Here is a 26,505-nt window from a genome sequence, read left to right on the forward strand (position 1 = left end):
AGAGCCTGGCTTCAAATAGCTGAGGAGGTAAACAGCAGGGTTGTTGTGAGGAGGATCTGGGTGCAGTACTGGAAGCATTTCAATTATCTTATTATATCAGGAAAGGTGAGTACAAAGCCACACTCAACTTCATCCTGCTGTGCCTCTCATCACATTCCCATCACTCTGCCTTGCCAAACCTGCTGCTGCATATCGTTACTCACACCAACATACCTTGCACGTCCACCCATCCCTCGCTCTCTATCTACATACTCACATCCCCATTTGACGAGACGCCCCTCACACTCACCCTCATCCTAATGAAATCATACCAACTAACAAGCTTGAGCTTGAGCACAGCTTGGAGACAGATCTGGTAGATCGCAAAGGGAGTGAAATGCAAGCAGAGTGGAGGAATTTTGTGATCGCAGGAATTCGGGGATAGGAGGAAGGCGGTGGAGACGCCTGACTGAAAAGGAGGAGTGGAGCCACAGAACCCAAGCTCACTAAATTAATAGACACGAGAGAGGACCTGTGGGAGAGCGAGAGGAGCGACCGCAGATAAAGGTAAAGCCAAAGGGCCCGGAGAGAGCGGGAGTGTCAGGGAGCGAGGTAAGTTATTATCTTAATGGCAAGAAACTGGAAAGTACTGAAGTACAAAGGGATCTGGGGGTCCTGGTGCACGAAACTCAAAAGGTTAGTATGCAGGTGCAGCAAGTGATTAAGAAGGCCAATGGAATGTTGGCTTTCATTGCTAGGGGGATAGAATATAAAAATAGGGAGGTATTGCTTCAGTTGTACAAGGTATTGGTGAGACCGCACCTGGAATACTGCGTACAGTTTTGGTGTCCATACTTAAGAAAGGACATACTTGCTCTCGAGTCAGTACAAAGAAGGTTCACTCGGTTAATCCCGGGGATGAGGGGGATGGACATATGAGGAGAGGTTGAGTAGATTGTGACTCTACTCATTGGAGTTCAGAAGAATGAGAGGCGATCTTATTGAAACATATAAGATTGTGAAGGGGTTGGATCGGGTGGATGCGGGGAGGATGTTCCCGATGATGGGTGAAACTAGAACTAGGGGGCATAGTCTTAGAATAAGGGGCTGCTCTTTCAAAACTGAGATGAGGAGGAACTACTTCACTCAGAGGGTGGTAGGTCCATGGAATATGCTGCCCCAAAAAGCTGTAGAAGCTACATCATTGCATAAATTTAAAACAGAAATAGACAGTTTCCTAGAAGTAAAGGGAATTAAGGGTTACGGGGAGCGGGCAGGAATTTGGACATGAGTCTAGGTTCGGATCGGTCATGGCCCTGTGGGTAGCGGAGCGGGCCCAGGGTCCGTGTAGCCTGATCCTGCTCCTATTTCGTGTGTCTTATTCTGTTAGATTCAGGAGATGGTTCTGTGATAGTGGATTGGCGGTTAGGGTCAGATCAGCCATGATCTTATTGAATGGCGGAGCAGGCTCGAGGGGCCGATTGGCCTACTCCTGCTCCTATTTCTTATGTTCTTAAGTGACATCAGCGCAAGGGAAGGAGCTGATTGGTGAGTAGTTGGTTATTGTTTTTTACTAAGTCTTAAGTTTATTTCTCTTAAGTTACTTAATCGTCTGTTAAGTAGAAGCATGGCAGGGCACCTTGGTCCCATGGAATGCACATCTTGTGCCATGTGGAGACTCCAGGACCCTTCCCGTGTCCTGGACAATCACATGTGCAGGAAGTGTCATCAGCTGGAGGAGCTCGAGCTACGGATTTCGGAGCTTGAGCAGCAGCTGGTGTCACTGTGGTGCATCCGTGAGGCTGAGATCTACATGGATAGCACATTTCTGGAGGTGGTTACCCTACAACATAAGAGTATGCAGGCAGAGAGGGAATGGGTGAGCATCAGACTGACAAGGAGGACCAGGTAGGTAGTGCAGGAGTCCCCTGAGTGCATCTTGCTCTGGTGAGGGCGATGGTTCCTCTGAGGAGTACAGCAGAGCCAAGTCCATGGCACCACGGGTGGCTCAGCTGTATTGCAGGGTGGGGGTGGGGGGGGCGAGGAGGAAGATTGGGAAAGCAATAGTGATAGGAGAGTCGATAGTTAGCGGAACAGACAGGTGTTTCTGCGGCGGCAGACATGATTCCAGGATCGTATGTTGCCTCCTTGGTGCCAGGGTCAAGGTTGTCACTGAGCGGCTGCAGAAAATTCTGAGGGGGGAGGGTGAACAGCCAGATGTTGTGGTCAATATCAGTATCAACAACATGGGTAGAAAGAGGGACGAGGTTCTGCAGGCAGATTTTAGGGAGCTAGGAAAGAGATTAAAAAGCAGGACCTCAAAGGTAGTAATCTCCGCATTACTCCCAGTGCCACAAGCTAGTGAGTATAGAAATAGGAGGCTAGCACAGGTGAAAGCATGGCTGGAGAGATGGTGCAGGAGGGAGGGCTTTAGATTCCTGGGACATTGGGGCTGGATCTGGGGGCGGTCGGACCTGTACAGGCTGGACGGGTTTCACCTCAACAGAGCCGGAACCAATATCCTCACAGGGAGGTTTGCTAGTGCTGTTGGGGATGATTTAAACTAATTTGGCAGGGGGCTGGGCACCAGGATGTAGCATTAGAAAGGAGAAACAAGGTGCACAAAGGATTGCGAGAGACAGATAGTACTAGAGTAAGAAATAGTACGGTATTAGGTTGGGTCAAACTAAGACAGAATACCAGAAGGTCTAAGATAGGTTTACAGTGCATGTGTGTGAATGCACGAAGTGTGGTAAATAAGGTTGGTGAGCTGCAGGTGCAAATAGACACATGGGAATATGATACAATAGCAAACTACTGCGGATGCTGAAAATCTGAAATAACAACAGAAAATATTGGAAACACTTAGCAGGTCAGGTAGCATCGTGGAGAGAGAAACAGTTAACGGGCAGGAATTTAACTCAGGAGTCAGGTTGGAGGCGGGACTACAACTTTCAGGGTTGTAGTCCCGCCTCCATCGAGATGCAGCCAATCCACGCGATTTTCACTTGATTGACCTTGTTGAGCCCACCCAGCGGGCTCAGCAGGTCAATTCAGGGCCACCCGGCAACAAGTGACATCACAGACTGAAATTTCATCTGCCAAGAGCTTTTGACAGGTGAAATATCAGCGTTTCACAGCTGTTTGAAGCTGTCAAACACTGACAGTCTTACTTCTAACCTGAGTCCTTCTCCACAGACTCAGTTAGAAATCTCTCCTGCACTGTAAGCTGAAGGCTGTCACTTTTGACAGTTCGCAGCCATTCTGCTTTCTGTGCCGGTGAGATGAGGGACTCCCGGAACCTAAAGGAAGGAAGGCTGAAAAGGTAAGAAAAGGTATGTAAAACTTATTTAATCACTTTAGACACACCAAACACACTTACTTTTGCACTCATGCACACATCACTCACCTGAATACCGACATCTCAACCCCTCCAAAGTCCTTCAACCCGACGGCCTGCCTCCTCTAACTTGGCATGGTTTGGAGCACATTTCAACATCTAAAATAGGGATTAGGCTAAAAACTGCCTGTTAACTACCTGTTAACAGGCAGTTAATTGTCACTAATCCCTTCCCGCCTCAGGTAGGCGGGTCCCAGTGCGGGGCGGGTACCAGCCTCCTTTGAAACTGGCATGGAGGCGGGTTTGGGTGCGGGAAGGGGTCGGAACCCCCAATTTCAGGATTTTAACCCCCCCCCAGGCCTCCAATCCCCACTCCAGGGCCCAATGGAAATCCTGCCCAACATTTCAGGTCGATGACCCTTTGTCAGAACTGGAAAAGGTTAGAGAAGTAACAGGTTTTTATCAAGTGTGGGACAGGGACAGGGAGGTGGGGAAGAAAGAACAAAAGGGAAGGTCTGTGATAGGATGGAAGGCAGGAGAGATTAAAAGACAAAAGGGATAATGGTGCAAGGCAAAAAGAATGGTAATGGGACAAGTTAAGACACAAAAGATGAGCCTAGATGAAGTGTAAATGGTGATGGCAGAATCATCAACAGCTGCCATGTGAGAAAAAAAAGGAAGAGGAAAAAAATATAGGAGCCGAGGTTATGGTCTGAAATTGTTGAACTCAATGTTGAGTCCAGAAGGCTGTAAAGTGCCTAATCGAAAGATGAGGTGCTGTTCCTCGAGCTTATGTTGTGCTTCATTGGAACAATGTAAGAGGTCAAGGACAGAGAGGTCAGAGTGGGAGTGGAGCGGAGAATTAAAGTGACAGGTGACTGGGAGCTCAGGGTTACCCATACAGACTGAACGGAGGTGTTCCGCAAAGCGGTCACCCAATCTGTGTTTGGTCTCTCCACTCATGAGCAACAGATACAGCATACTAAATTGTGAGAAGTACAAGTAAATCGCTGTTTCATCTGGAAGGAGTGTTTGGGTCATTGGACAGTGGGAAGGGATGAGGTAAAAGGGCAGGTATTGCATCTCCTGTGCATGCAAGGGAAGGTGCCGTGGGAAGGGGAAGGGGTATTGGGGGTGATAGAGGAGTGGACCAGGGTGTTACGGAGGGAGCGGTCCCTTCGGAATGCTGTAAAGGGGGGGGGAAGATGTGTTTGCTGGTGGTATCACACTGGAGGTGGCGGAAATGGCGGAGGATGATCCATTGAATGTGGAGGCTGGTGGGGTGAAAGGTGAGGACAAGGGGAACCATATCGTTGTTCTGGGAGGGAGGTGAAGGGGTGAGAGCAGAAGTGCGGGAAATGGATCAGACATGGTCGAGGGCCATGTCAACCACGGTAGAGGGGAATCCTCGGTTAAGGAAAAAGGAAGACATATCGGAAGCACCAATATGGAAGGTGGCATTGTCAGAACAGATGCAGTGGAGACAGAGAAAATAAGAGAATAGAATAGAGTCCTTACAGGAAGTGGGGTGGGAGGAAGTGTAGTCCAGGTAGCTGTGGGAGTCAGTGGGCTTATAGTGGATGTTGGTCGATAGCCTATCCCCAGAATTGGAGACAGAAAAGTCGAGGATGGGAAGGCAAGAGTTGGAGATGGACCATGTGAAGGTGAGGGAAGGGTGGAAATTGGAAGCAAAGTGAATGAAATTTTCTAGTTCAGGGCGAGAGCAGGAAACAACACCAATACATTTATCAATGTACCAGAAAAAGAGGTAAGGGAGGGGACCTGAGTAGAACTGGAACAAAGAATGTTCCACATATCCCATGAAAAGGCAGGCATAGCTAGGACCCATGAGGGTTCCCATAGCAACACCTTTAATTTGGAGGAAGTGAGTGGAGTCAATGGAGAAGTTGTTCAATGTGAGAACAAGTTCAGCCATATGGAGGAGGGTGGTGGTGCATGGGACATAAGAACATAAGAACATAAGAAATAGGAGCAGGAGTAGGCCATTTGGCCCTTTGAGCCTGCTCCATCATTCAATAAGATCATGGCTGATCTTCTGACTGACTGGTTGGGCCCCTGTTCAAAGAAGAAGTGGAGCACCCTCAGACCATCATGGTGGGGGATGGTGGTGTAGAGGGATTGGACGTTCATAGTGAAGAGGAAATGGTTGGGGCCAGGAAACTAGAAACTGTTAAAGTGGCGGAGGGCGTCGGAAGATTCACGAATGTAGGTAGGAAGGGACTGGACAAGGGGAGAAAAAAAAGAGTTGAGATAGGAAGAAATCAGTTCCGTGGGGCAAGAACAGGCTGAAACGATGGGTCTACCCGGGCAGTCCTGTTTGTGGATCTTAACCATTAACTCTGTTTCTCTCTCCACAATGCTACCTGATCTGCTGAGTGTTCCCGGCATTGTCTGTTGTTATTTCACATGGGAATATGATGTTGTGGTGATAACGGAGACCTGGCTCATAAAAGGGCAGGATTGGGTAATAAATATTCCAGGATATAAGGTGTTCAGGAAAGATAGGGAAGGAAAGAAAGGAGGTGGGGTGGCAGTATTGATTAAAGAGAATATTACAGGACTGGAGAGAGAGGATATCCTGGAGTGGTCAAGGACAGAATCTATTTGGTTAGAGTTGAGAAACAATAGAGGTGTTATTACACTACTAGATGTATTCTATAGGCCAGCAACTAGTGGGAAGGATATAGAGGAGCAAATTTGCAGGGAAATTACAGGGAGGTGGGAGAGCTATAGGGTAGTGATAATGGGGGACTTCAACTATTCTAATATAGACTGGAATAGTAATAGTGTAAAGGGCAGAGAGGGGGAAGAATTTCTGAAATGTGTTCAGGAGAACTTTCTTTATCAGTACGTTTCCGGCCCAATGAGGAAGGAGGCATTACTGGATCTGGTTCTGGGAAATGAGTTGGGTCAAGTAGAGCAAGCGTCAGTAGGGGAACATTTAATGAACAGTGATCACAGTATCATAAGGTTTTGACCAGCTATGGAAAAGGACAGAGAGCAATCTGGAGTAAAAATACTTAATTGGAAGAAAGCCAATTTCAATGGGTTGTGAATGCATCTGGCCCGGGTAAATTGGAATCAAAGATTGGCAGGCAAAACTGTAATCGAATGGGCTGCCTTTAAAGAGCAGATGGTTTGGGTACAGTCGAGGTATATTCCCATGAGAGGGAAAGGTAGGGCAACCAAAGCGAGAGCTCCCTAGATGACGAAAGAGATAGAGAGTAAGATGAAGCAGAAAAAGGAGGTGTATGACAGATGTCAGGTTGAGAATATAAGTGAGAACCAGGCTGAATATAGAAAGTTCAATGGGGAAGTGAAAAAGAAAGTAAGAGGGGCAAAGAGAAAGTATGAGAATAGATTGGTAGCTAACAGAAAAGGGATTCCAAAAGTCTTCCATAGGCATATAAATAGTAAATGGGTAGTAAGGCCAACTAGGGACCAAAATGGACACCTACACATGGAGGCAGAGGATATGGCTGAGGTACTAAATGAATACTTTGCATCTGTCTTTACCAAGGAAGAAGGTGCTGCGAAAGTCAAAGTGAAAGAGGAGGAAAGGCTGTCTGTACTTAAAGTAGATAAGTCACCAGGACCGGGTGGGATGCATCCTAGGATGCTGAGGGAAGTAAAGGTAGAAATTGCAGAGGTACTGACCATAATCTTCCAATCCTCCTTGGATATGGAGCTGGTGCCAGAGGACTGGAGAATTGCAAATGTTACACCCTTGTTCAAAAGAGGGTGTAAGGATAAACCCAGCAATGACAGGCCAGTCATTTTAACCTCAGTAGTGGGGAAGCTTTTAGAAATGATAATCCGGGACAAAATTAACAGTCACGTGGACAAGTATGGATTAATTAAGGAAAGCCAGCACGGATTTGTTAAAGGAAATTTTTTTAACTAACTATCGTGTTTAACTAGCTTACTTGAGTTTTCTGATGAGGTAACAGAAAGGGTTGATCAGGGCAATGCAGTTGATGTGGTGTACATGGACTTCCAAAAGGCATTTGGTAAAGTGCCAGATAATAGGCTTGCAAGCAAAGTTGAAGCCCATGGAATAAAAGAGACAGTGGCATCATGGATACGAAATTGGCTACATGACAGGAAACAGAGAGTAGCGGTGAACGGTTGTTTTTCGGACTGGAGGAAGGTATACAGTGGTGTTCCCCAGGTGTTGGCACAAGGACCACAACTCTTCTTGATATATATTAATGACTTAGATTTGGGTGTACAGGGTACAATTTCAAAATTTGCAGATGACACAAAACTTGGAAGTATAGTGAACAGTGAGGAGGATAGGGATAGACTTCAAGAAGACATAGATAGGCTGCTGGAATGGACAGACACGTGACAGATGAAATTTAACACAGAAAAGTGCAAAGTGATACATTTTGGTAGGAAGATCAAGGAGAGGCAATTTAATCTAAAGGGTACAATTCTAAAGGGGGTGTTTGAACAGAGAGGCCTGGGGGTATATGTGCACAAATCATTGAAGGTGGCAGTGCAGGCTGAGAAAGTGGTTAAAAAAGCATACGGGATCCTTGGCTTCATAAATAGAGGCAATGGCCCAGAAATTCAGGTCAGGGGCTTCCCGCGGGTTTAAGCCCCCGACCTGCACTTACCTAGCGCACCGGCCGTTGAGCTGTGGGCCCGCGTGGGATTCCAATCTTGGGCCTTCTCCAATTGCCAGCGTGCAATGCTTGCGTATCCCAGGGGTGCAGTTAGTTCGATGCGTCCCCTGGGATCACGTGGGCCATGGGGAGCCAATCGGAGCAGGGAATGCTCGATTCATAAGTTTGACAGGAAGTGCTGTCAAAACTTAGAAATACTATGGGCCCCAAAATATCACTAAATCTTCAAATATTTTTTTTTTTAAATCACATTTTTTAAATAAACTATAAATTACATGAAATAACTATTATAAACAATAATTTAAATTTTTGAAAAAAATAATTTTATTTTCTAACGGGGTTAAAAATAAACTTACCTTTCTTTAAAGTATTTAAAAATACAGTAATAAACCTATGGAAAAAATGTTTTAATTTTAATGAATTCACCACTTACCTTGTAAAAAGCAGGCTGCCTGCTTTTTACATGTCTAACTTCTGGAGACTTACCCTCCCGGGAAAACCTATAAAAAAACGTAAGTTCGATGCACACGTGCAGCCTCTCCCACACACACGTTCGACCCCTGAACCCCTTCATTCAGGGGAATGGAAGTGCCGGTTTCCCACACATGCGCAGTGCATGCAGGAAACCGGCACTTCCATTGGGTTTACGGGTGAGTACCCCGTGCATACTCACCTGTGGAGACCCGAATTTCTGGGCCTATATAGAGTACAAAAGCAAGGAAGTTATGATGAACCTTTATAAAACATTGGTTCGGCCTCAACTGGAGTATTGTGTTCAATTCTGGGCACCACACTTTAGGAAAGATGTGAAGGCCTTAGAGAGGGTGCAGAAAAGATTTACAAGAGTGGTTCCAGGAGTGAGCGACTTCAGTTATGTGGATAGACTGGAGAAGCTGGGGTTGTTCTCCTTAGAGCAGAGAAGATTGAGAGGAGTTTTGATAGAGGTGTTCAAAATCATGAGGGTTCTAGACAGAGTAGATAGAGAGAAACTGCTCCCATTGGCAGAAAGATCGAGAACCAGAGGACACAGATTTAAGGTGATTGGCAGAAGAACCAAAGATGACATAAGAAAAATCTTTTTATGCAGCGAGTGGTTAGGATCTGGAATTCACTGCCTGAAAGGGTGGTGGAGGCAGATTCAATTGTGGCCTTCAAAAGAGAATTGGATAAGTACCTGAAAGAAAAAAAATTGCAGGGCTACAGGGAAAGGGCGGGGGTGTGGGATTAGCTGAAGTTCTCTTGCAGAGAGCAGGCTTGGGCTCGACTGGCCGAATTACCTCCTTAATGTTGTCACCATTCTATGATTCTGTTTTATGATTCTAACACAGAAGGAGGCCATTTGGCTTTGGCACCCCACTCCATCATAGTCTCCCTCTAAAGATCTAGCCCACCCATTCCTTATACTCATTCCACCACTCTCACTCAACCTTCTCTTCTTTCCCTCCTTGCAGGAAAAGAGAGCTCACAATAAGAGGGAGAGGGAGAGAACTGGAGGCGGAACACCATCGTTACCGACCCTAACAACAGCTGAGGAGGTTGCCTTAGAGGTTTTGGGAGTCGCTGAGCAGCTGAAGTTGGGAGACAGAGAGAGGGGAACATCTCAGCAACCTAGTGACAGAATTACATATCATAGAACTACATGGCATACATCAGACGCTCATATGGGGACTGATATCAGCAGCCAGTAAATGTTCATCATGTGTATAATGGTATCTGTACGCATTCTTCGTATGACATATCTAACTCATCTCTTTACTCTCCCGTACATCCATCAAGATCCACCCAGAATGTCCAGGAAGAAGAGGAAGATGACTACTCAGAGGAGCCTCCAGCCTCTGAGGACGCACCTTCACCAGACATAAGCGCACACAGCATCCGTGCAGATACGCACACCTCACGAGAGGGTCCCACGCGAGATAGCGTAATGTTGTCACTGGTGTCTCACAATTCACAAGTGAGCAAGAGCAGATGCTGGAGACAGGTAAAGCAGTGGAGGCTCCTTGACAATGGGCACAGTACGTAGATGCTGAGCCTCGGGGGCCATCGAGAAAGAGGGCGATCCTGGAGATGCAGCAAGAAGTGCAGGAGGCTCTGACAGGTTTTTCAAGTGTGATGTCTGCAAATGTCCAGAGAATGGAGGAGTCCATCTCCAACACGAGCACCACCATGTTGCAGGTGATGATGACTGTAGGCTCTTCCATGGATAGGATGGCCACCTACATGGGGCAGCTAATACGCCACTCACAGGAGCACATGGTCTCTATGACGAATAAATGGCTATCTATGGAGGATAGATGGCTATCTATGGTGAATAGATGGCAGAGGCTCATAGAGCTTCTCTCTAGGAGGGATGTCATTGAGGACGTGGGTCCTCATAGCCCCACTGATGTGCAGCAAGGTGCTCTCCAGCTCCTTGCTAGCAGGAAAGTGTGGGTGGCGCATGAGAGGGATGATGGTGAGAGGGCACATGGAAGTGGGGCCTCCTCTCAAAGCGCTCACACTTCTCCCCCATTGCCATCCCCTCAGTCAGAGCCCTGGATGCCAAGTCTGCCCCTGCACAGTTGCAGGAAGAGACGACTTTGGCAGGGCCATCAGAGGCTCCAGAACCCAGAGGACATCTGGCAAGAGTGTCTAAGCAGTCGCATCAGGGAAGTGAGCAGGCTGCCTCTACCTCTGCTAAAGTGCCTCGTAGAAGCACACGTAAGAGAAAGATGACAGACAAGTACATTCACAAGAGTAGCCACTTAGGTGTTTTATTCAATGTTTCTGTTAAGTTTCAATTCGTGTGAGGTCACACATAAAACTCTTTATTTTCACCACTTTCTGGTTTTGGACAAATTTGTGTGCACCTTTGGAAGTGGTTTAGTGACTTAGAGTGAATGGTGAGACATAACGTTACCTCCAGCAACAGTGGGCAGTGTGAAATGAATAGCTTGGTCATTGTTGGTGTTGCTGTGGGGTGGTGCCAAACTGGCGCAGCGTGTGGCAGCCAATGGGTGTACTACGTAAAGTTAAGTAAATCTGGCCATGATAAACACATCCTTGGCCTCCCGGGCAGCAATGTACTCGGGTGCTGGTGGGATCTGGACCGCAGGTTCCTCCTCATCCTCCTCGTCTTCCAGCTGATGCTCCTCCTCGTCCTTTGAAGAGGCTTTGCGCTCAATGCCTTGCTCCTTATGCAGTGCTAATCGTCGCTGCTGCGCTATGTTGTGCAGGGCACAGCAGACCACGATGATTCTGGAGACTTTGGCTGGTGCAAACTGAAGGGCTCCTCCAGGTCTGTCAAAAGCATCTGAAGCACATTTTCAGCATGCCTATTGTCTGCTCTATGACACACCTGGTGGAGATGTGGCTTTCATTATATCTCTCCTCGGCCTCAGTGCTTGGCCACCTCAAGTGTGTCATGAGCTACGTCTTCAGTGGATAGCCCTTGTCTCTAAGCAGCTAGCCAGAAAGTCTGTTTGGAGGAGTGAAGAGCTGAGGGAGGCTGGACTGGCACAGAACAAAAGTGTCATGGCAGCTGCCAGGGAATTTGGGTGCACACATGCATGATGATTTTCCTATGGTTGCAGACCAGCTGCACATTGAGGGAGTGGAAGCCCTTGCGGTTGACAAACACTCCTGGGTGATGATGGGGTGCCCTGATGACCACATCTGTGCAGTCAATGTCGTCCTGCACCCATGGGAAGCCAGCCAGAGCAGCAAAGCCGAGCGCCCGTTCAATAACACTGGCTTCAACAGTGACAAAGTTGCTTTAATTGGCTGACTTGTCAAACAGGGCATTGGTGACCAGTATGATGCATTTGTGGGCGGCCATCTGCGACATGCCTCAAATGTCTGCTGCATATCCCTGGAAAGAGCCTGAGGCGAAGAAGTTGAGGGCGCTGGTGACTTTGACAGCCACTGGTAAGACATGGTCACCCGTTCCTCTGGGCTGCAGGTCTTCCTCCAGCAATGTGCAAATGTCTGCGATGACCTGGTGCGATAACCTGAGCCTCCTTTGGCACTGTTACTCAGTCATGTTGAGAAAGCTCATCCTCTGCCTGTATACCCTGTGTTGGGGGTATCGCCTCCGGCACAGTGCAACCCTGCGCTGATGCCCTCTGTCCTGTGCAGCATCAGGTTGTTGAGGAGAAGGTTGTTGGTTTTGTTGTTGCTGCTGCTGGTGTGCCTGGTGTTGCTGGTGTTGGGGCTCATTGTGTTCCAATTCTGAGGACCAAGGTGAGACAGTATAAACGGCACCCATGCTGATGGAAGAGATGGCAGATTAAGTAGAGATGACAGAAGCAATCTGTCAATGATGTGTTAGGTTCTAACAATGAGGTGACACTGGATGGTGACTTTGCTGGAAACACTTGCATCCTGTAGAAAGCTAAATCTGTGCTGGCAGTGTAGTCAGCAACAGCTTCTGCCTGAGGAAAGTGATCAGCTGTGAGGTGTGAGTTTTTATTATACTTTCCATGTTGTGCACTAACCAGCTGGATCAATGTCCACTCAACTTCCGCCTCAGGTTTACAGACGTGGTACCCAAGCTGCGTGATTCCTGTGGTCAGCCAGGGAAACTTGAAAGGTAGGGTTAAAAAGACTCGTAAGAATCTGACAACTACCTGATAATGATTTAAATTAGCTCGCCTGCCTCTGCCGCTCAGAGCATTGTCGCACCGGCAAATGCGCCTGAGAGAAAGGCGCATGGGCAGGGGACGATGGCGGGTTTTCGACCCGCTGCAAGATATTGCAAATTTCCCACTCAACCCGCTTCCAGTCACGCCCAGAAAATTCCTGCCATTGAAACAGCCATTAATGGCCTAGAAATTCCGTTCCCTACGGGTGTGTATGCGCTGTGTACTCACCCGTAGGGCCAACGGAAGTGCCAGTTTTATGCATGCACTGTGCATGTGCTGGAAACCGGAACTTCCGTTCTTCAAAGAAAGGACGTCACAGGACAAACGCCTGCGCTGGATAGGCAGCGCGTACGGCTGGAAATTTCGCTTTTTTCAACAGTTGCTTTAGTCCAGATAAGTCTGAAACAGCTGTGCCTGGAAAAGCAGGTGCAAGGCCTGCTTTTACCAGGCTAAGAGGTAAAGAAAGTAAAAGAAAAGAAAATTTTCCACTGATTTATCATTTTAAAGTACTTTAAAGAAAGGTAAGTTTATTTTTAGCCCCGTTAAAAACTTTAATTATTTTTTTCAAAAATTTAAATTTTTGTTTAAAATAGTTAATTTATGTAATTTATAGTCATTTTAAAAATGTGATTTTTAAAAAAATGTATTTGAAGTTTTACTTATGTTTTGGGGCTGATCTCTATTCATAGATTTGACAGGTCTTCCTGTCAAATCTATGAATGGAGATTCCCTGCTCTGATTGGCTCCCCATGGCCCACGTGATCCCAGGGATGCTGCGAACTACCTGTGCCCCTGGGATACGCGTGCCCTGCACACTGGCAGTTTGAGGAGGCACATCAACGGAATTCTGCGCCTCCCGGGAGCCCTCCGGTCCAGGCGCAGATTTTTCAGGATCGCAGCGCTCCGCCGCGGCAGGGCTGCGAACGGCATTTCTGGGCCAATATTGTGTACCAATTGTTATATTGATTCAATAAAAAGGGCTCCCCTACAAATTACTCCACAAATTAACGTGCACACTCACTTTGTGTTTCGTATCAGAAGTGTAAATAAATCCTCACTGAAGATTTCAGCAGTCAAATTGTAACAAAACTACCATTCTCTGCAGGATGTTAACGAAGGGATGAACTGTAATCAGGATTATTCTATGAAGCAGGTATGAAATTTGTATTTTTTTTCTGTGCCTTTCTGTTTCAGTTCCATTTCTAACTGATGTGTGACACATTTAAATAAAGGACACATTTGTTCTTCTAGTGCGTACATTTAAAAAAAATCTTTGATTTAAAAAATCCATCTACACTAACATGATAAGAACTTTTCCCATTGATTCCATTCTCATTCTACTAATGGCAAGTGTTTATTGTTTTTAATACTGTGCCACCTCATAATACATTGAACACCTCTGTGACCTCTGTCACTAGAATACCTTCACAATCATTTGTGCACCGTGACAGCAGCCCTTTAGGGTATCAAAACAGAAGCTACAGATGAATTTCACATAAACGACAGATATAACGGGCTGAATCTTGACGGGGGCAGGCTGCGTAGATGAGGAGCAGGTTGGCTGCTCACCCCTTGTCTCGAAAGTTCAGGTTTCCCTGCATGCTGTGGAGATTTGACTCCACATGTGCATAGTTTTGCTTTGACAGGTTCCCTGCCCGAATGTCTGTCTGATTGACAGGCTTGGCTTCCAGTCGCGCAGGGAACACTCTGGAGGAGGCCTCAGTCATTGGTAATTCGCTGATGCTGCTAGTGGGAGCGTCGGGGTGCGGTCCGATCTCCAACCCTGGTGGGGTGGGCGGGTACGACCTTGGAGTGGTGGTCTGATCCCCGACCCGTGAGGGGAGGGAAGGTGTATGCGGCGGTATGGAGAGTGGGGGGGTTGCTCTGATGATGGGGAAGTTTGGGGGGCCAGGGGGAAGCACTTACCTTGTCGCCAAAGCTGTCTTCACCTTGTCTACAGAGCTGTCTTCACCTTGTCTCCAGAGCTGTCTTCACCTTGTCTCCAGAGCTGTCTTCACCTTGTCTCCAGAGCTGTCTTCACCTTGTCTCCAGAGCTGCCTTCACCTTGTCTCCAGAGCTGTCTTCACCTTGTCTCCAGAGCTGTCTTCACCTTGTCTCCAGAGCTGTCTCCACCTTGTCTCCAGAGCTGCCTTCACCTTGTCTCCAGAGCTGCCTTCACCTTGTCTCCAGAGCTGTCTTCACCTTGTCTCCAGAGCTGTCTTCACCTTGTCTCCAGCGCTGTCTTCACCTTGTCTCCAGAGCTGTCTTCACCTTGTCTCCAGAGCTGCCTTCACCTTGTCTTCAGAGCTGTCTTCACCTTGTCTCCAGAGCTGCCTTCACCTTGTCTCCAGAGCTGTCTTCACCTTGTCTCCAGAGCTGTCTTCACCTTGTCTCCAGAGCTGTCTTCACGTTGTCTCCAGAGCTGTCTTCACCTTGTCTCCAGAGCTGTTTTCACCTTGTCTCCAGAGCTGCCTTCACCTTGTCTCCAGAGCTGCCTTCACCTTGTCTCCAGAGCTGTCTTCACCTTGTCTCCAGAGCTGCCTTCACCTTGTCTCCAGAGCTGTCTTCACCTTGTCTCCAGAGCTGCCTTCACCTTGTCTCCAGATCTGTCTTCACCTTGTCTCCAGAGCTGTCTTCACCTTGTCTCCAGAGCTGTCTTCACCTTGTCTCCAGAGCTGCCTTCACCTTGTCTCCAGAGCTGTCTTCACCTTGTCTCCAGAGCTGTCTTCACCTTGTCTCCAGAGCTGTCTTCACCTTGTCTCCAGAGCTGCCTTCACCTTGTCTCCAGAGCTGTCTTCACCTTGTCTCCAGAGCTGCCTTCACCTTGTCTCCAGAGCTGTCTTCACCTTGTCTCCAGAGCTGTCTTCACCTTGTCTCCAGAGCTGTCTTCACCTTGTCTCCAGAGCTGTCTTCACCTTGTCTCCAGAGCTGCCTTCACCTTGCCTCCAGAGCTGTCTTCACCTTGTCTCCAGAGCTGTCTTCACCTTGCCTCCAGAGCTGTGTTCACCTTGTCTCCAGAGCTGCCTTCACCTTGTCTCCAGAGCTGTCTTCACCTTGTCTCCAGAGCTGTCTTCACCTTGTCTCCAGAGCTGTCTTCACCTTGTCTCCAGAGCTGTCTTCACCTTGTCTCCAGAGCTGCCTTCGCCTTGTCTCCAGAGCTGTCTTCACCTTGTCTCCAGAGCTGCCTTCACCTTGTCTCCAGATCTGTCTTCACCATGTCTCCAGAGCTGTCTTCACCTTGTCTCCAGAGCTGTCTTCACCTTGTCTCCAGAGCTGCCTTCACCTTGTCTCCAGAGCTGTCTTCGCCTTGTCTCCAGAGCTGTCTTCACCTTGTCTCCAGAGCTGTCTTCACCTTGTCTCCAGAGCTGTCTTCACCTTGTCTCCAGAGCTGCCTTCACCTTGTCTCCAGAGCTGTCTTCACCTTGTCTCCAGAGCTGTCTTCACCTTGTCTCCAGAGCTGTCTTCACCTTGTCTCCAGAGCTGTCTTCACCTTGTCTCCAGAGCTGCCTTCACCTTGTCTCCAGAGCTGTCTTCACCTTGTCTCCAGAGCTGTCTTCACCTTGTCTCCAGAGCTGTCTTCACCTTGTCTCCAGAGCTGCCTTCACCTTGTCTCCAGAGCTGTCTTCACCTTGTCTCCAGAGCTGTCTTCACCTTGTCTCCAGAGCTGTCTTCACCTTGTCTCCAGAGCTGTCTTCACCTTGTCTCCAGAGCTGTCTTCACCTTGTCTCCAGAGCTGTCTTCACCTTGTCTCCAGAGCTGTCTTCATGTTGTCTCCAGAGCTGTCTTCACCTTGTCTCCAGAGCTGTCTTCACCTTGTCTCCAGAGCTGTCTTCACCTTGTCTCCAGAGCTGTCTTCACCTTGTCTCCAGAGCTGCCTTCACCTTGTCTCCAGAGCTGTCTTCACCTTGTCTCCAGAGCTGTCTTCACCTTGTCTCCAGAGCTGTCTTCACCTTGTCTCCAGAGCTGCCTTCACCTTGTCTCCAGAGCTGTCTTCACCTTGTCTCCAGAGCTGTCTTCACCTTGTCTCCAGAGCTGTCTTCACCTTGTCTCCAGAGTAGTCTTCACCTTGTCTCCAGAGCTGTCTTCATGTTGTCTCCAGAGCTGTCTTCACCTTGTCTCCAGAGCTGTCTTCACCTTGTCTCCAGAGCTGTCTTCACCTTGTCCCTGGAGCTGTCTTCACCTCCCTTCAGCTGCGGGGTTTCCTGAGGCCTAAGAAACGCAGGCGGTCTGCAAAGCAGGTTAAATCAAAGGCTGCCAGCCTCTTTAAAATATTTAATTTGCCAGCCTGCCTTCTGGGAGCAGGTTGGCTGCCCGCCCCTTGTCCAGCCTCTGTTAAACCCGGAAGTGGCTGGGTTGGAGGTGGGTTGGGGTCGGGTTTGAGTACATTGCATCTGTCTTCACTAAAGAAGAGGATGTTGCCAATGTCACAGTAAAGGAGGAGGTAGTAGAGAAATTAAATAGGATAAAAATAGATAAAGAGGAGGTAGTTAAAAGGTTGGCAACACTCAAAGTAGAAAAGTCACCCAGTCCAGATGGGATGCATCCTAGGTTGCTTAGGGAAGTAAGATGGAAATTGTGGAGGCTCTGGCCACAATCTTCCAATCCTCCTTAGAGATGGGAGCGATGCCAAAGGACTGCAGGATAGCAATTGTTACACCACTGTTCAAAAAAGGGGAGAGGGATAAACCCGGCAAATACAGGCCAATCAGACCAACGTGGTGGGGAAACTTTAGAGACAATCTGGGACAAAATTAATTGCCATTTGGAAACATATGGGTTAATTAATTACAGCCAGTACGTATGTGTTAAAGGCAAATCATGAGTGACTGACTTGAGTTCTTTGATGAAGTAACGAAGAAGGTTGATGAAGGAATTGTGGTTGATGTTGTGTACACAGACTTTCAAAAGGAGTTTGATAAAGTACTACATTGTAGGAAATACTAGATTCCTAACTAAAGGACTGAGGTCGAGTCAGTCGATCAAACAAATGATGTTTAATACTAATCAACAGAGTTTAAAACGAAAACTCAGGAGAACTACATTACAGGTCTGTACTCTTTGCTGGCTCCACGAGGACTGGCTAGGGCAGCTCCCCAGCCTGACATCATGACATCATCACGTTTTCCTGCCGCTGGAGGATCACGTGATCAACATGATGATGTCATCGCGTTTGGTCTCATTCTTAAAGGGACCGCGCTATGTACATGCAATGATATGAACAAAGATACAGATTCATTCTGTAGCTAACAATTTGTTAAAGATAATTATGTACATTAGATCAGAGTCCCCCTGGTGGCTCCGCCACATGCGCCCCCCCCTAGAATTGTCTTTAACAGTAAAAGTCAATCGACTAGGAGGTCTGACAAGCCTGTCAGAGCGACTCCTGTATTCTTGGAATGGACGTTGTTGAACAGCAGGCGGGCTGGCGGACGGAAGCTTTCGGTCTGGCATGGATGCAGCGGGAGGTCGACCACGTGGTGGTGGCTGTGCAGTCTCTACTGGCCGGTCGATGTCCAGGTGTGCCGGTTTGAGACGGTCAATGGATATGTGGTCGGGTTTACCACCGATGTCTACAGAGAAACTCTTGTCGCCTGTCTCCAGTACGCGAAAAGGGCCTGTGTAAGGGGCCTTCAGCGGATCCCTATGGGCATCATGATGAATGAATACAAATTCAGCATTCTTCGGCGCCGCTGGTACGTGTGAAGATGGAAGGCCGTGATGTGAAGTTGGGATAGGCGCAAAAGCCCTGGCTGTTTCCCGGTGGCTGCTGAGTTGTTCGGCTGCGGAACACGGCTCAGTTGGAAGCGGCAGGAAATCTCCCGGTACGCGGAGTGGCTGGCCGTATACGAGCTCCGCGGCGGATGATTGCAGGTCTTCTTTGGGTGCCGTGCGGAGACCCAACATGACCCACGGAAGCTTATCCACCCATCCGGTGCCTTGGAGGCTGGCCCTCAGCGATGCCTTTAACGATCTGTGGAAACATTCGCACAAACCGTTTGCTTGCGGGTGATAGGCCATGGAGCGGTAAAGCTTGGTGCCGAGACCCTGGGCCACAGCATTCCAAAGCTCGGAAGAGAACTGAGGACCGCGGTCTGAAGAAATGTCCGCCGGAACCCTGAAACGTGCGACACACGAGGAGAGGAATGCTCTGGCGACATCAGCGGACATAGTAGATGCCAGAGGAACTGCCTCTGGCCATCTAGTAGTACGATCGACCATGGTGAGGATATGTGTGAACCCCTGCGACGGTGGAAGCGGCCCGACGAGGTCCACGTTGACATGGTCGAATCGACGTTCTGGTACTGCGAACGTGGCCAATGGGGCCTTAACGTGACGTTGCGCCTTAGACGTTTGACAGACAGCGCAGGTATTAGCCCAGTCACGGATATCCTTACACATTCCTCTCCAGACGAACTTAGCCGACATTAATTTTTGAGATGCCTTCACGCCAGGATGCGAAAGCCCATGTATGGCGTCGAAGGCTTTGCGGCACCAGGTGACTGGAACGATCGGGCAGGGATCTCCCATGGAGACATCACAGAGTAACGAGGTGCCTGCAGCATGGAATTGCACATCGGTCGGTTAGCGGCTAGAGGTGTCGGTGCGATACGCCTGTGTTTCAGGGTCGGATGTCTGATCGGTAGCCATGAGGGCATAATCGATGCCCAGCTGGACCGCCCGTACGGTCGCGCGAGAAAGGCAATCAGCTACCAAGTTGTCCTTGCCAGCTACGTGTTGGACGTCTGTCGTGAATTCTGAAATGAAAGTTAGCTGTCGCTGCTGTCGAGCCGATGGTCTTGGCCATGGCGAAGGTCAGTGGTTTGTGATCTACAAACGCAGTGAAGGGACGTCCTTCCAACAAAAAACGGAAACGGCGGATAGCCAGGAACAGCGCCAGCAACTCCCAGTCGAAAGTGCTGTATTTGCGTTCGTTGCGCCGGCTGAAAAATGCCAGTGGTTGCCACGGCCCGTTGACCCACTGTTCCTGCACAGCGCCTATGGCATAGTCGGAAGCGTCGGTGGTAAGGGCGATGGTGGCACCTGGCAGAGGGTGCGCCAACATAGTTGCATTGGCTAGAGCGGTTTTTGTGTTGTCGAAAGCATTGTCCATTTTGACCGTCCAGGCTATTGTATCCTTTCCGGCCTTGCCTTTGAGGGCCTCGGAGAGGGGCTGCATCAGTCGTGCTGCCTTGGGTACAAAGCGGTGGTAGAAATTCACCATGCCCAGGAATTCTTGAAGAGCCTTGGTGGACTGCGGCCTTGGGAATGCCGTAATTGCTTCGACCTTTGACTGCAGCGAAATTGCGCCCTCCGAAGTAATGCGGTGGCCCAAGAAGTCAATCTGTTGAAGGCCAAACTGACACTTGGCCGGGTTGATTATGAGGCCATGTTGGCTGAGGCGCCGAAAGAGGGTGCGGAGATGGCAGACGTGTTCCTCTTTGGTAGAGCTGGCTATCAGGATGTAGTCAAGGCAGAAAATAAAAAGGGAAGATCCCGCAGGACCGAGTCCATTAGTCGTTGAAAAGCCTGTGCGGCGTTCTTGAGCCCAAATGGCATCTGTAGAAACTTGAACAGTCCAAAGGTAGTGATGACAGCCGTTTTCTGGACATCCTGCGGGTGTACGGAAACTTGGTGGTAGCCACGGACGAGGTCGACCTTGGAGAAGATTGAGTTTCCCGCCAAATAGGCGGAGAAATCCTGTATATGCGGGATCGAGTACCGATCGGGATTGTGTTGTCATTAAGGCGTCGGTAGTCCCCGCATGGCCGCCATCCACCGCCGGGCTTCAAGACGATGTGAGAGGCGAGGGCCAGGGACTATTCGACCAGTGAATAATCCCCAGCCGTTCCATCATAGCAACTCTGCCTTCGCAGCCGCGACCTTGCTGGGTTCCAGGCGCTGAGCTCGTGCGTAAACTGGAGAGCCAGTCATAGTAATGTGGTGTTCGACACCATGCTTAGTGGCCGAGGAGGAGAAAGTGGGCTTGGTCAGTTCTGGGAATTCACCTAATAGGCGAGTGAACTCGTCCGGCGAGGGCAACGCGCAGGAGACAGTGTGCGACGTTGCGGAACTGCGGAAGCAAGGGATGGAGTGGAAGATGGCCGCGTTGACCAATCGACGATTTCTAACGTCCACCAAGAAGCTGTTGGCGCATAAGAAATCCGCGCCGAGGATGGCTTGCGAAACCTTGGCTGTAATAAATTCCCACTGAAACCGTTGCCCGCCGAAGCACACCTGGACCCGCCGTTTGCCAAAGGAACAAATGGCCCCGCCATTAGCTGCCACGAGGGAGGGGCCGTGCATCCCAAACTGAATATCGAGTGCTGAGGCAGGAAGGATGCTACACTGCGCCCCGGTGTCGCATAAAAAGCGCCGGCCTGAGAGGGAATCTGTAATGTAGAGGAGCATCCCGGAATTTCCAATCGCCATCGTGGCCGCGGAATGTCCCTCAGACTCGGTCCTCCTTTTCTGGAGTTGCTGCTGGTGTTGATGTCGTTTGTTTTTTTTAGGCGCGAAACTGCAGGGAGGGCGGCAGCCTCTGGCTTTCGCGCCGAAACGGGCATGGTAAAAACACAAGCCAGGGGATGGAGGCATCGGGGCGGCGTTCGCGGGGGAGGGGTGCCTCGTGGCTGCGCAGGATTGCTGCGTGACTGCATAAATCGTATCTGCTTCTGCAGCAAGTGCTGCGCAATCTGTGGCTTCCGATCTGGCGAGGGCAGCCTGAACCTGCTCGGGTAGTTGACTCAGGAATAACTCCCGAAAGAGGAAACATTGTGGTTCTGAGCCAAGGAGCGTGAGCATCTGGCTCATTAACTCAGATGGCTTGGAATCGCCAAGCCCGGGCAAAGCGAGTAGCCGGCAGGCACGCTCTGCCTTCATGAGCCCAAAGACCTGTATTAACCGCGCTTTGAGAGTATTATACTTGCTGTCAACCGGGGGGTTTTCAAGCAGGCTGATGATCCGTGAGGCCGTGGAGCTGTCGAGTGCGGAGTCCACATAAAGGTAACGGGTCTGATCCGCAAAGATGTTTCGGAGATCGAATTGTGCTTCTGCTTGGATGAACCAGGAGGCCGCCTGTTGTTCCCAAAACAGTGGGAGCTTCAAAGCCACGGAGTTCGCATCCATGTTTCGTCGCGCTTCGCTTCTTCCGCGAAAATTGTTCACGAAAATTTAGGAATGGCTAGATTCCTAACTAAAGGACTGAGGTCGAGTCAGTCTATCAAACAAACGATGTTTAATACTAATCAACAGAGTTTAAAATGAAAACACAGGAGAACTACATTACAGGCCTGTACTCTTTGCTGGCTTCACGAGGACTGGCTAGGGTGGGTCCCCAGCCTGACGTCATGATATCATCACGTTTTCCCGCCGCTGGAGGATCACGTGATCAACGTGATGACGTCATCGCGTTTGGTCTCATTCTTAAAGGGACCGCGCTATGTACATGCAATGATATGAACAAAGATACAGATACATTCTGTAGCTAATAATTTGTTAAAGATAATTATGTACATTAGATCAGAGTCCCCCTGGTGGCTCTGCCACAACATAATACTACATAATTGGGGAGACCAAATGCAGATTGGGTGACTGCTTTGCGGAACACCTCCGTTCAGTCCGTAAGGGTGACCCCGAGCTTCCGGTCGCCTGTCATTTTAATTCACCGCTCCATTCCCACTCGGACCTCACCGTCCTTGGCCTCTTGCATTGTTCCATGGAAGCTCAATGTAAACTCGAGGAACAGCACCTCATCTTCCGATTAGGCACTTTGCAGCCTTCCGGACTCAATATCGAGTTCAACAATTTCAGATCATAACCTCGGCCTCTATTACTTTTTTACTTATATTTTTTTCCACCCCTTTGTTTAGGGTCTTCCTTCCCCACCCCCCCCACCACCTGGCAGCTGTCTCTTATCCTGCCAGTACACTTCACACCTAATCTCAGCTGTCTTTTGTCTCCACTGGCCTATTACCATCTCGTCTGGTTTTGAATACCTTTTAATGTCTCTTTCACTTCTTTTGTTCTATCGCAGCCCTGCCTTTGATCTATTTTATTTCCTTTCCAGTTTTGAAAAAGGGTTTCGACCCGAAATGTCAACTCAAATTTCTCCCCATGGATGTTGCCTGACCTGCTGAGTTTTTCCAGCATTTTCTGTTGTTATTTCGGATTTCCAGCATCTGCAGTATTTTGCTATCGTACTAGTGTTTGGTTCACTGCCACACCTCTTCTAGGAATGCCTACCTTGAAGAAGTTCTGCTCTTCTCTTAGACGTGATCTCCGTTTGGCTCTTCAACCTTGTTCATCTTCATTACTTTCAGTTTCCCTTCTCGTGTTTGATCAGGTATCTGCCAAGACTCGGTTTCACAGCCACATCATTTTCCTCAGCAACTGTCTCCGGTTCCGACTTATTCCACGTGGATTCCAACTAAACTTCCACCCTTCGTTCCTCGAACTACTGCTCTCGCCGCATCCTGAGATTCACGCTCAACGCCATGCGGCGCCACATGAAAACTCTCGACCTCTCTCTTCAGCAACACCGGCACACTCTATCTCAAAGCTGTCCAGGTCCACAGTTCCATTTCATCCTTTGACTCATCCGACGCTTCAACAAAAAACTTTTTTTCTTCCTTTCCGATGTCAAGGATCGCAAGCTTCATCAACTCTTGGACACCAACGCCCCTCCGGAACCTTCTTCCCCTTCACTTTCCTCTGACCCCCCTTCTCACAATCTCACCCCCTGCTGCGTTTTCACTATCCCCTCTGACCTTCCACTCTCTGACCCCAAACGATCAGTCCTCAGCAAAGGCCTGAGCTTCATCCCCTTACGCCCCCACCTCAATGAATTTCGAGCTCGGCACGATGTTGAGCTCTTTTTCCACCGCCTTCGTCTCTGTGCCCACTTCTTTGGCCAGGAGCCTTCCCCCCGCATGACTGACCCTTTCTCCCGCTTGCAGAATTCCCGTTCTACCTGGACCCCTCCACCTGGCCTCTTACCCTCTCTGGATCTTTTCATCGCTAACTGCCGCCGTGACATCGGCCGTCTCCATTTCCCTGCTCCCCTCACTCACTCCAACCTATCTCCCTCTGAACTTGCAGCACTCCATTCTCTTAGATCCAACTCTGACATTATCATTAAACCCGCTGACAAGGGTGGTGCTGTTGTTGTTTGGCGAACCGACCTCTACCTAGCGGAAGCTGAGCACCAACTCTCCGACACCTCCTCCAACCTCCACCTGGATCATGACCCCACTACCAAACATCAAACCACCGTTTCCAATACTGTCACTGACCTCATCTCCTCTGGAGATCTTCCCCCCGCTGCCACCAACCTCATAGTTCCCCAACCCCGCACAGCCCGCTTCTACCTCCTTCCCAAGATCCACAAACAGGACTGCCCTGGTAGACCCATCGTTTCAGCCTGTTCTTGCCCCACGGAACTTATCTCTTCCTATCTCGACTCTATCTTTTCTCCCCTTGTCCAGTCTCTTCCCACCTACATCCGCGACTCTGCGGACGCCCTCCGCCACTTTAACAGTTGCCAGTTTCCTGGCCCCAACCGCTTCCTTTTCACCATGGACGTACAATCCCTCTACACCTCCATCACCCACCAGGATTGTTGAGTCTGTGTGTTCCAGATATACTTATTTTAAATAACTGGACACAGACAACAGGAAAAACTTAAACATGTCTTTACTACTTGAAGGTCAGGGCTGAACTGCTTTACAAATTACTACACAGAGCTTATATACCGGTGTGGTCACCACCGCTACTACAATATACAGTAGCAAGAGAAAGTAGTCCATCTTCTTAAGGTAGTTCTCTTAAGGTGGTACAGGTTACATACACCACAATTCCTCCCTTTTTAGCTTAACAGTGTACACCCCAACTTAAACATAACATGGATAACATATATACAATTTTCATGCAACTGTTCAAAGATTCAGTCTCTGAGGAGGCCTCCTGATCCGAGTTGGATAACGCCTTTCAGGGGTCTCTGATTCTGGTTGCTGGGGTGACTCCTCTAATTGATCTCTTATGGATTGAACATCCTCATGTACGTTCGCGTTTGAGGTAGATGCTACAGGTTCAATAATTACTTCCACTGGTGTCTCTGCCGTAGCCATGGGTTCGACCCTTGTTCTCGATTCTACAAGTAGGTCAGCATGACGTCGTATTACGTTTTCACCAATCTCTACCGTGTACATCAGGGGTCCTTGTCTGGCACGAATTGTTCCAGATTGCCATTTCTCATTCTTATAGTCCCGGGCTAACAGTGGTTGTCCTGTTTCGAAACTCCGAGTGGTCTTGTTATTTACATGCTGGAACTGTTTGTTTTCGACTTCGCTCCGCACATTTGGTTTTAACAAATCCAACCTGGACCGCAACCTCCTGTTATAAAACATCATGGCAGGACTTTGATTTGTCACTGCATGTGTGGCGTTTCGATATGCCATTAGGAAATTGTCCACCTTGTGTTGTAGTGGAATATGGTCTTCACTCATGGCCTTTATCGCCTTTTTGAACGTTTGTACAAATCTCTCGGCCAACCCATTTGTAGCCGGATGATATGGGGCAGATGTATAGTGTTTCACCCCATTCTTCTTCATGAATTTCTGGAATTCTTCTGACACAAACTGCGGTCCGTTGTCTGAACATATCTGTTCTGGCAATCCATTTCTTGCAAATACGGTTCTTAGAACTGCAATCGTCTTTTCCAAGGTAGTGGTCGCCATCTTAATCACTTCTGGCCATTTAGAATGTGTGTCTACCGCTATCAAAAACATGGAATCCATGAATGGACCTGCAAAGTCGATATGTACACGCTGCCATGGGGTTGAAGGCCATTCTCATGGATGCAGCGGTGCAATTGGAGGTGCATTTTGAACTTTTTGGCACCCTGAGCAGGTTTTAGTCAGATCCTCTATTTGCTTGTCGATACCTGGCCACCACACATAAGCCCTAGCAAGGCTTTTCATCTTGACTCCCCCCAGATGACCTTCATGCAGTTCCTTTAGAACTTTCTCCCTTAATTTAGGAGGAATAATCACCCTTGTTCCATACATCAATGTTCCTTGACAAACAGACAGCTGTTCTCGTCTGGCTGAGAATGCCGGTAACAGTGGTTCGCCATGTGCTGGCCATCCCTTCACTGTCAATTCGTAGACCCGAGACAGTGTCGGGTCATTCCTGGTCTCTCTCTCAATACTCGCATTGGTGACTGGTAAACATTCGATGATGGTCGAGTGAAATAACTCAACAGGGTCAACTGTCGGTGCCTCTTCCGCTGTAGGTAGTGGCAGGCGCGACAGCCCATCAGCATTACCATGTTGCTTTGTACCTTTGAATTCGATCACATATTGATGTGCCCCTAGGAAAAGGGACCATCTCTGGAGCCTCTGCGCTGTCATCACCGAAACACCCTTCTTAGGGTTAAAAATGGAAACCAACGGCTGGTGGTCTGTCAGCAGCATAAACTTTTGGCCTTGCAGGTAATGATAAAAAAAATTTACTCCCCACATGAGGCTGAGAGCCTCCCTATCTATCTGAGCATAGTTGCGCTCAGCGGAGGTCAATGATCTGGATGCGAACGCGACTGGTCTTTCCAAGCCATTTGGCAACTTATGTGATAGCACTGCCCCAATACCATATGGAGAAGCATCACAAGCTAAACGAATAGGCAGCGTTGGGTTAAAGTGAGCCAACACTTCCTTAGAGGTGATCAATGCCTTGCTTTTGTGAAAAGCCCGCTTACAGTCCTCGCTCCACTTCCATGGCACTCCCTTTTGTAAAAGAGCGTTCAGCGGGTGTAGCACCGTGGATAAATTTGGCAGAAACTTATGGTAATAGTTAATCAACCCTAGGAACGACCTCAACTGGGATACATTTTCCGGAGCGGGAGCCTTCACAACAG

Source organism: Somniosus microcephalus, chromosome 7, assembly GCF_052327205.1.
Source record: "Somniosus microcephalus isolate GS21.2 chromosome 7, FLI_Smic_1.0, whole genome shotgun sequence".
Taxonomy (NCBI): domain Eukaryota; kingdom Metazoa; phylum Chordata; class Chondrichthyes; order Squaliformes; family Somniosidae; genus Somniosus; species Somniosus microcephalus.